Source organism: Nicotiana sylvestris, chromosome 2, assembly GCF_000393655.2.
Source record: "Nicotiana sylvestris chromosome 2, ASM39365v2, whole genome shotgun sequence".
NCBI classification, from domain to species: Eukaryota; Viridiplantae; Streptophyta; class Magnoliopsida; order Solanales; family Solanaceae; genus Nicotiana; species Nicotiana sylvestris.
Genome location: NC_091058.1, coordinates 216,354,779 through 216,362,320, shown reverse-complemented (window position 1 = coordinate 216,362,320; position 7,542 = coordinate 216,354,779).

Here is a 7,542-nt window from a genome sequence, read left to right as displayed (position 1 = left end):
TCTTGGAAAGCTGATGGTCTACTTTGAAGTCATTTCCCACTGGTCTTGACCAAACAGACTCTACTGGGGAAATTTCTATGAAAGGAAAAGATAAAAGGGAACAGAATAAAAGACAAAGGAAAAAAATGACTCTTTAACAAAAGAAACTATAAATAAAAACCTATCAAACGAAAACACTGACTCTAATGGTCATGACATGCATATGTGGCCTATCCTTCGTCATCAATCGTCTTTCGAGGTCTTCCCTTGACTATCCCCCATCTGATTCCCAATCTTATTCGACCTGTAGTGCCCGAAGGGTTTTCACTATCAAGCCTCTCTCATTTTGGTTTTTCTCTCAGCTTGCGTCGCCTTATGGTGTCCGTAAAAAAATTCACCGATAAGACTCTCTCATTTGTATCACTTTCCAGCTGGGGATTTGGAGTGTTGCCGGTATGACTCTCTCTGCTGGAGATTAGAATCCTTTTTGCTGTGGAACAGAATGTTATGTTCGTCGGTAAGATTCTCATTTGTCTGACTTGACATCTTTTGCAGACTGATCAGAAGGTCTTTCTTTGGAACGTAATGTGGGTTTTTTGGGTAGGCTTTGAAAGAAAGGGTATTAAAGGCTCAAAAACAAAATAAATTTGGGGTTTTAAAATTACAACCTTCGAAACCAATTTTGCTTACAACGAGTACAACTCTTGCCCTAGTTTCTTGCTTGGGGATTATTTATTTATTATTTTTAATTTCTTTTTGCACCATGACCGAGCCGTGAGGCGCCTACGTATCCTCTCTGAGGAATCAGGTCAAACGTAGTTCCCAATTCCTCTTTTTTTATTTGACTTTCTTTTGTTTTTTTTTTCATTTTTCTTTTTCTTTTTCGTTTTTTTTTGATTTTTTCTTTACCTTCCAGGCTCGTATTTCCTAGTCGTTGCTATTGATTCCGAACGAGGGGTATGAAAGAAAATAAATATGGCTTAAAAGGGGTAACGAAGGATAAAGTGTTTAGGTAGCAGAATAAAATGCCTTCGTCATTCCAGTCTTCAAAACATGCCAAGTGCAAACAACACAATTGAACATAGATTTATAGTCTCTTCCGATGGTGCTGGACTTGACAATTATGTTAAACACTTGCTTTTTCATTTGTCATTTCTAAAGCACTGCTGGGCGACACTCTCACTCTCATGCACGACCCTCATGCCAATTTGGCGAATCTTGCATTTAACGGTTTTCTTTATGTTTTACTTGCCCCAGTTCCACATGACTCGGGCTTCAAATAATCTCAAACCGTTCTTATTTCCTTTAAATGCTTTGATCACCTTCCCAGGGTTTTATGATTAACTTTATAGACTAGGCCCAAACTGTGTGCGCATGTCATGTCCCTAGAATCGGCATTGAACGAAAATGACAAAAGGACTAAATAAAAAGATGACTGGAAATAATAAAAGACCGGCTTTTGTATTAGACTTCCGGCGAAATGGTTAGAAAAACAAACAAAACAACCAGAATAAAATCTTAACACAACATCAACGAGACTTAAACAAACTGATACGACAAAAATGGAAAGATAAGAAGGTTTGACACAAGACAATATTCGGATTACAACCCTAAGAATAATCCGGATAACAGAAATGACAACAAAATAAACCACCAACAGCTTCTCTCTTGCTAACCAAGGAACGGAGCGTCCTCCCATTTTATCAAAATTGGCATCTTAGCCACTAAGCTTTGCATTAGTATTGCCAAGACCATTATCAGCTTCCATATCATCAACCTCCGTCAACAAGTTCTCGATAGGGTTCGAGTGCTCCATGTTACTGTTATCGATCACAATCCGCCCTTCTTGGATCATTTTCTCTACTTCCCTTTTCAAATTACGACAACTCTCAATGTTGTGCCCTATGACATTGGAGTGGTACGCGCATTGCGCTGCCGGATCAAAGTTTCTTGCATGTGGATCTGGAGTATATGCGGGGAGCGGCTCAATCAAGCCAGCATGCTTTAGCCTTTCAAACAGACTTGCATAAGATACTCCGATAGGGGTGAGAGCCTTTCCTCGTTTCAGCAACCTTTCGTTCCTAAATGCTTGATTGGGCCGGAAACCTGATCCAGGGGGCTTCCGGTAGGCTTGTGAGGGTGGATAGGCCTTCTGTGGAGCTGGGTATTTGGAAAGTGAAGCCCATCTTTGGGAACCTCATGGAGAGAAGTAGCATTGGGGAGGGGAGTAGCGTGGACGAGTGATGGAGCTACTCGGGTAGCTAGGAAATCTGTCATAAGTGGGTTGGGATGGAGAGTATGGGGGATGGGTAATGCCAGAGTTTGAAAAGCTTGGTGGTGGTGGGGGTGGTGCTTTCCCAGTTATCCATGCTTGATACATGTCTGCCACATGTTGTCTCAGCATTTTCACTTCTTCTACCAACCCATTGTTCTGTTCGACCAATTGTTGTCGGTCATCAGTACCGACCCACCCTGTTCTGAGGTTCCGTGTCATTTGCTTTGCAGGGAGGAGTTACCACAACCAACCACTTTTCTATATATGAACACAGCAGAGGGAAGCCATCACGTTAGTGTCAGGGCATTTGACAGATAATCATATATTAGAGATGCAATGCACCTAAGCAGTTAAACTGTTCTATCAGAAATGCGATGCACTTGCGCTTTCCTTTATTTTTCTTTCTTCCTTTTTTTCTTTTTCAGTGGTAGTCGAATCTTATGGAGATTGCCTACGTATCATGACCCCGCATGAATCAAACCTTGCGTAGTTCGGACCAATAAAAGATAAACAATACTAATCATTTTTTTCAATTTTTAAAAATAAATTGGGTTTCAAAAGTTTGAAGATGACCTACGAACTCGAAAATCAAACAACCCACATATTCTAATTAAAGATCTATAACCTTGAAACAAAAAAGGCCAGCTTCCTTTCCCCGTTAGACAAATGCAACCAAACGACTATTTTTGCAAATGTGGCCCCTTCCAAATTTCACATGAATTTTGAGGCCGGGGAGGATTATTTTATGACACTTTACAAACTTGTCCGTTCTTTTACGAAAATAGTCTTTCAACAACTAAAAGATACTCTGAGGCTATTTCGGCAAGAACGGTTTAAGACGCGGTCGAAGCTGGCTCGGCTTATTTAGACCAAAAATCCAAACGGTATTCACCTGACCGTTGACTCTTTGTTTTTTTTTTCAAATTACAATAAAAACCTGGTGTTACAAACACGACCCTTTAGCGCCTCGGGGGCGAAGATTTTAAGGCTGTGTGGGTCAACTAGACCAAAAATCCTAAACATGACCCAAAAGGTGGCTGTTTATGCAAAGTCAGCCTTCCGGCGTCCCTTTCGTGAACATTCGGCTATTTATGACAAAACAACATCACCTGACTTATTTATGACAAAAATTAAAATTTGACATATTTTTTTTTGTTGCTATTTTAGCAAAAGGTGAGGCTGGACACCGTCCGACTTATTTATGACAAAATTAAAATTTTGACACGTTTTTTATTTATTTATTGGTTTTTGGCTATTTTAGCAAAAAAAAAGGGGTTGGACCCGATGAGGGTTGCCTACGTATCTCACATCCGGTGAGAATTGTGAGCACGTGATTTTTGCTTTAATGAAAACTACTCCAAAATAAATCAAAAATAAAATAAATTTTATTTTACTGTGTAATTTTTTTTGAATTTGCGTGATGCTAAATACTTGTGTTATATCTGTAAGTGTTTACTTTGTCATAATAAAATGAAAAAATAAAATAAAATACATGTTGCATGCATATAGGATTTAATTATGTATTTAAAAGATAATTTAAATAAAATCACAAAAATGTGCAATAATTCTATTTTAAATATTCCACTGTGTGATTGATGTCTTGTCTATGTGTTAAATAATTGTTATAGAGTAATTAATATATTTTTGTAAAGTTAAAATTGTTTTATAATTAAAATTGGAAATTTAAATTAGAAAAAATGAAATAGTTGAAAAAGAAATAAAAATAATAATAATTGGACCTGGATTTAAATCCAGGCCCAAACCAAATTACCCCCTTTAGCCCAGGTCCGGTCCAGTCCGAAAAGAATCAAAACGACAGCGTTTAGTCGTGGTTCATCATGGACCGTTCGATCAAATCCAATCAACGGATGAGATCTCATCACCCTAACTCACTCAAACCCGATCCATTTCAACCCCGGGTTGACCCTTTCCCCAACTTAAATCAAACGATGTCGTTTTGATAAGTGGATTGATCCTGGCCCTTCATCTTACTTGATCGGACGGATAGCATCAATCCACCCCACCCCTATATAAGTCCCAAGCCCCTACCCCGGCCCCTAACTGAACACCCCCCTCCTATCACTGTTCATCATCTCCCTCAGACCCTCCCCCTAACCCTAGCCGCCCTAAGATCCCACCGCCTGAAACCCGGCGGCATCAACGCCGCCGGTCACCAAAATAACACCCTAGAACCCCCTGAACCTCCTCTATCCAAATATGTTAGCCGTTTGGCTCGAATCTTCCTGAAGGTTCTCGAATCTTCATTTGAAGATTCGAGTTGAGTTTAGATCTAAACCTAACAGTCCCAAATAGACACCATAGCTTCCCCTAGCCACCCTGAATATGGATCTATTGTTTGTTTGGCTCGAATCAGTTCCGAGCTTCTCGAATCTTCTTTTGAAGATTCGGACCAAACAAGAACAAACTCAGATTTGTTTTAAGCTGACACCAAATGACCCCTAGGCTACCCTCACCCTTGTATCATGTTTGGTTCTCCTCGAATCTGACCAGAAATGGTTAAATCCCAAATCGAATTTTCAAGAACCCTAAAATACCAAACTTTTGGATTCTGTCCATATTGAGTAAAGATTGAGGTTTAATCGACCTTAGTCGAAGTATTTTCAGTGGAAAATACTTCGACTAAGGTCTGTTTGATTTCAAACAAAAATCCGAAGCCGAGTTGAGTTCGAGTCTGATTAAAATTCAGAGGTACTTTTCTATTTCTGTTTGCATATTCTGTATGTATTTTTTGTTTGTTTTAATAACTTGTTAATTTTTTTTATGCTTTTTGTTTTGATTTATTCTGTCATTTTGTCTCATGCCCGTCTATATGATCAAAATATGAAACTGTTTCTGTTGGTTGTGATTGTTCATAATGTAAGTAATCGACTCAATTAAGTTCGTCGATTAGTTATATTATGAATTCGCATTTATGATAATGCTAATAAAAACAGTCTGCTTCTATTGTTGTAGATTGATTATGGACAAATGTTGTAAATAGTTTACTGATTAATACTCGTCATTAAATCATGTTTGTTTATGAATCAGTGAATTCAAATGTATGTTGTATATGTTGTTTTCTGAACAGGGCATTGTCAGTATATTGACAATGTTCCTATGTATGTTTGATCTTAGTTCAATGCTGAAATTCAGTTTGACTTGCTACGTTGAATTCAGTATAATTTGTTGTGATATTAGGTTTAATTTCAATTTCACAAATGTTGGTTAGATACCATTGTGTTAGAAAAGTGCATTCTCAGTCAAGATTCAATCCAGAACTTGATAGGATTGGTTATAGCTGTTTAATTCAGAAGGATAATCGATTTTGAACAATTTTTAAAATCTATTTTGTATCAGATTATGATTTCCTTAAGGGCAGTAATAACAATAAGCTTTCAAGGGTACTACTGGTAATGAAACAGTGAGGATAGTAGTGTGTTGATAGTAGAGTGTTAGTGGCTTTTAATTTAATGGGGTAATGGGAACAAAGGGTAGTGGGCTGCTTAAAACCAGGATTAGGATCATATAAAGTATTAAAAAGTAGTTTGTAATGGAACTTTCTGTTTTTAAAAAGATAAAAGGGGGTCCGGACAGACCTGTATAAGAGGGGGGGATTGGGACTGATTGAGGGAGTTTTTCAGAAAATTTGAAGAGAGTTTAAGAGTTTTTTTGGAGAGATTTCAGAACAGAATTTAGACAGACTTTAAGAGTTTTCAGAGAGAGAGAAACCAGTTTTCAGACAGAAATTTTAAAGTTCAGTTTTCAGAGAGATTAGAACAAGGAAAATTGAGATCTAGGGCAGATTTTAGGAGATTGAAAGAGGAAAATCAAACAGAAACAGAAATCTGAAAAGGAAGATAGAAAGAAAGGAAAACAGAAACATTAAAACAGAATTCTACATCGGAAGTTAGCATTGAAGTTGATTCTGTGTTTAAAATTGAATTTTTTTTTAGTCTGTTTTGTTCCAAGTCTCAGAATCAGAAATATCATTCTCTTCATTAAATCTGTCCGTATTTGTTCAATATCGTTGTTCAGTTAAAAATCTAAAACTTCCCAAAAGTACTGTCACTGTGCATCTGGGTTCTTCGGGTCTTATTATTGCTCAAACCTGTGGAAAGACCGCTATTCCATTGATTTTGTTACTGCTGCTACTGCTGAAATTTACTCCTTCTACCTTCATTTTCAGGTACATGTCTTTTAAATTCTATGTTGGAAAGAGATTCAACATGACAAATAAACAAAGTTTGAATTGTAATACTGTCTTCTATTCATTTGAGTTCTTTAGTTAAAAATTTCAGCTTTGGTTTCATGCTGGTAGTGAGTTCGAATCGATGGCTACAAGTTAATTGTATTATTTTTGAAATTCATATAAAACTTTGTAATAATGTTATCCATGTCAAAATTCATTAGTTTAGTTATCTATGAGTTGTGTAAATAGGAAGCATGGCAGAAAGTTGGCTTTATTTACATTTTTTGCGGTATTGTTAGATAGGTATAGCATAATATGGAAATATCAAGGAAAATATGCTATCAGTTTATTTTGTTAGTTAATTAATTGTTGTTTAAAGCTAGATGATGATTGGTTGCAATTAGCTATCTTTTGGCATAACATTGGTTGTGCTCATAATCTATAGTTGGAAGACGAGTTAGTATAATCTGTTATGTTTATGATGTCAAATATGGTAAGTAATATTGTATGCAATATCATTTTATTAAGTCAGTTAGACTTGTTCTCTTTCTTAATAATAAAAGGGTTTAGGAACTTACACGATGCGAAAGTTAATGGTTGTAATAATTCACATAGATTTAGAATCAAATGGGTTTGATTACATATATAACTCAATCATAGGCATAATTAATTAAGTTAATTTCGCCTATTGGATCAAAACAAGTATATAAGAGTAAGATACAAATTGCAAAACTTTATATCAATGGTAATTAGAATAGAACTTGCACTAATTAATAATAATAAAAGTTCTTGAAAATATTCTTTCCTTTATAATTTATTTTCAGTTTTATATATAATTCATTCTTTGGCATATATATGTTTTTTATAATTGTCAAAAATAGCATTAATCATATTTTTATCCTTTCACTGAGAGTTTGAATAGTCTTGGGATGAACATAATTAATACTCGGAAACTATAATCAATGGGCAACATTCAATAAATTGTGAATTCTTTTTCAAGAATTAAAGGATATCTTAAATGAAGATTTCTCATAATATAATAAACAATTTGTGGAAAAAATCCCTAATATCATTACAAATATTTTGCGCAATTAGGGAT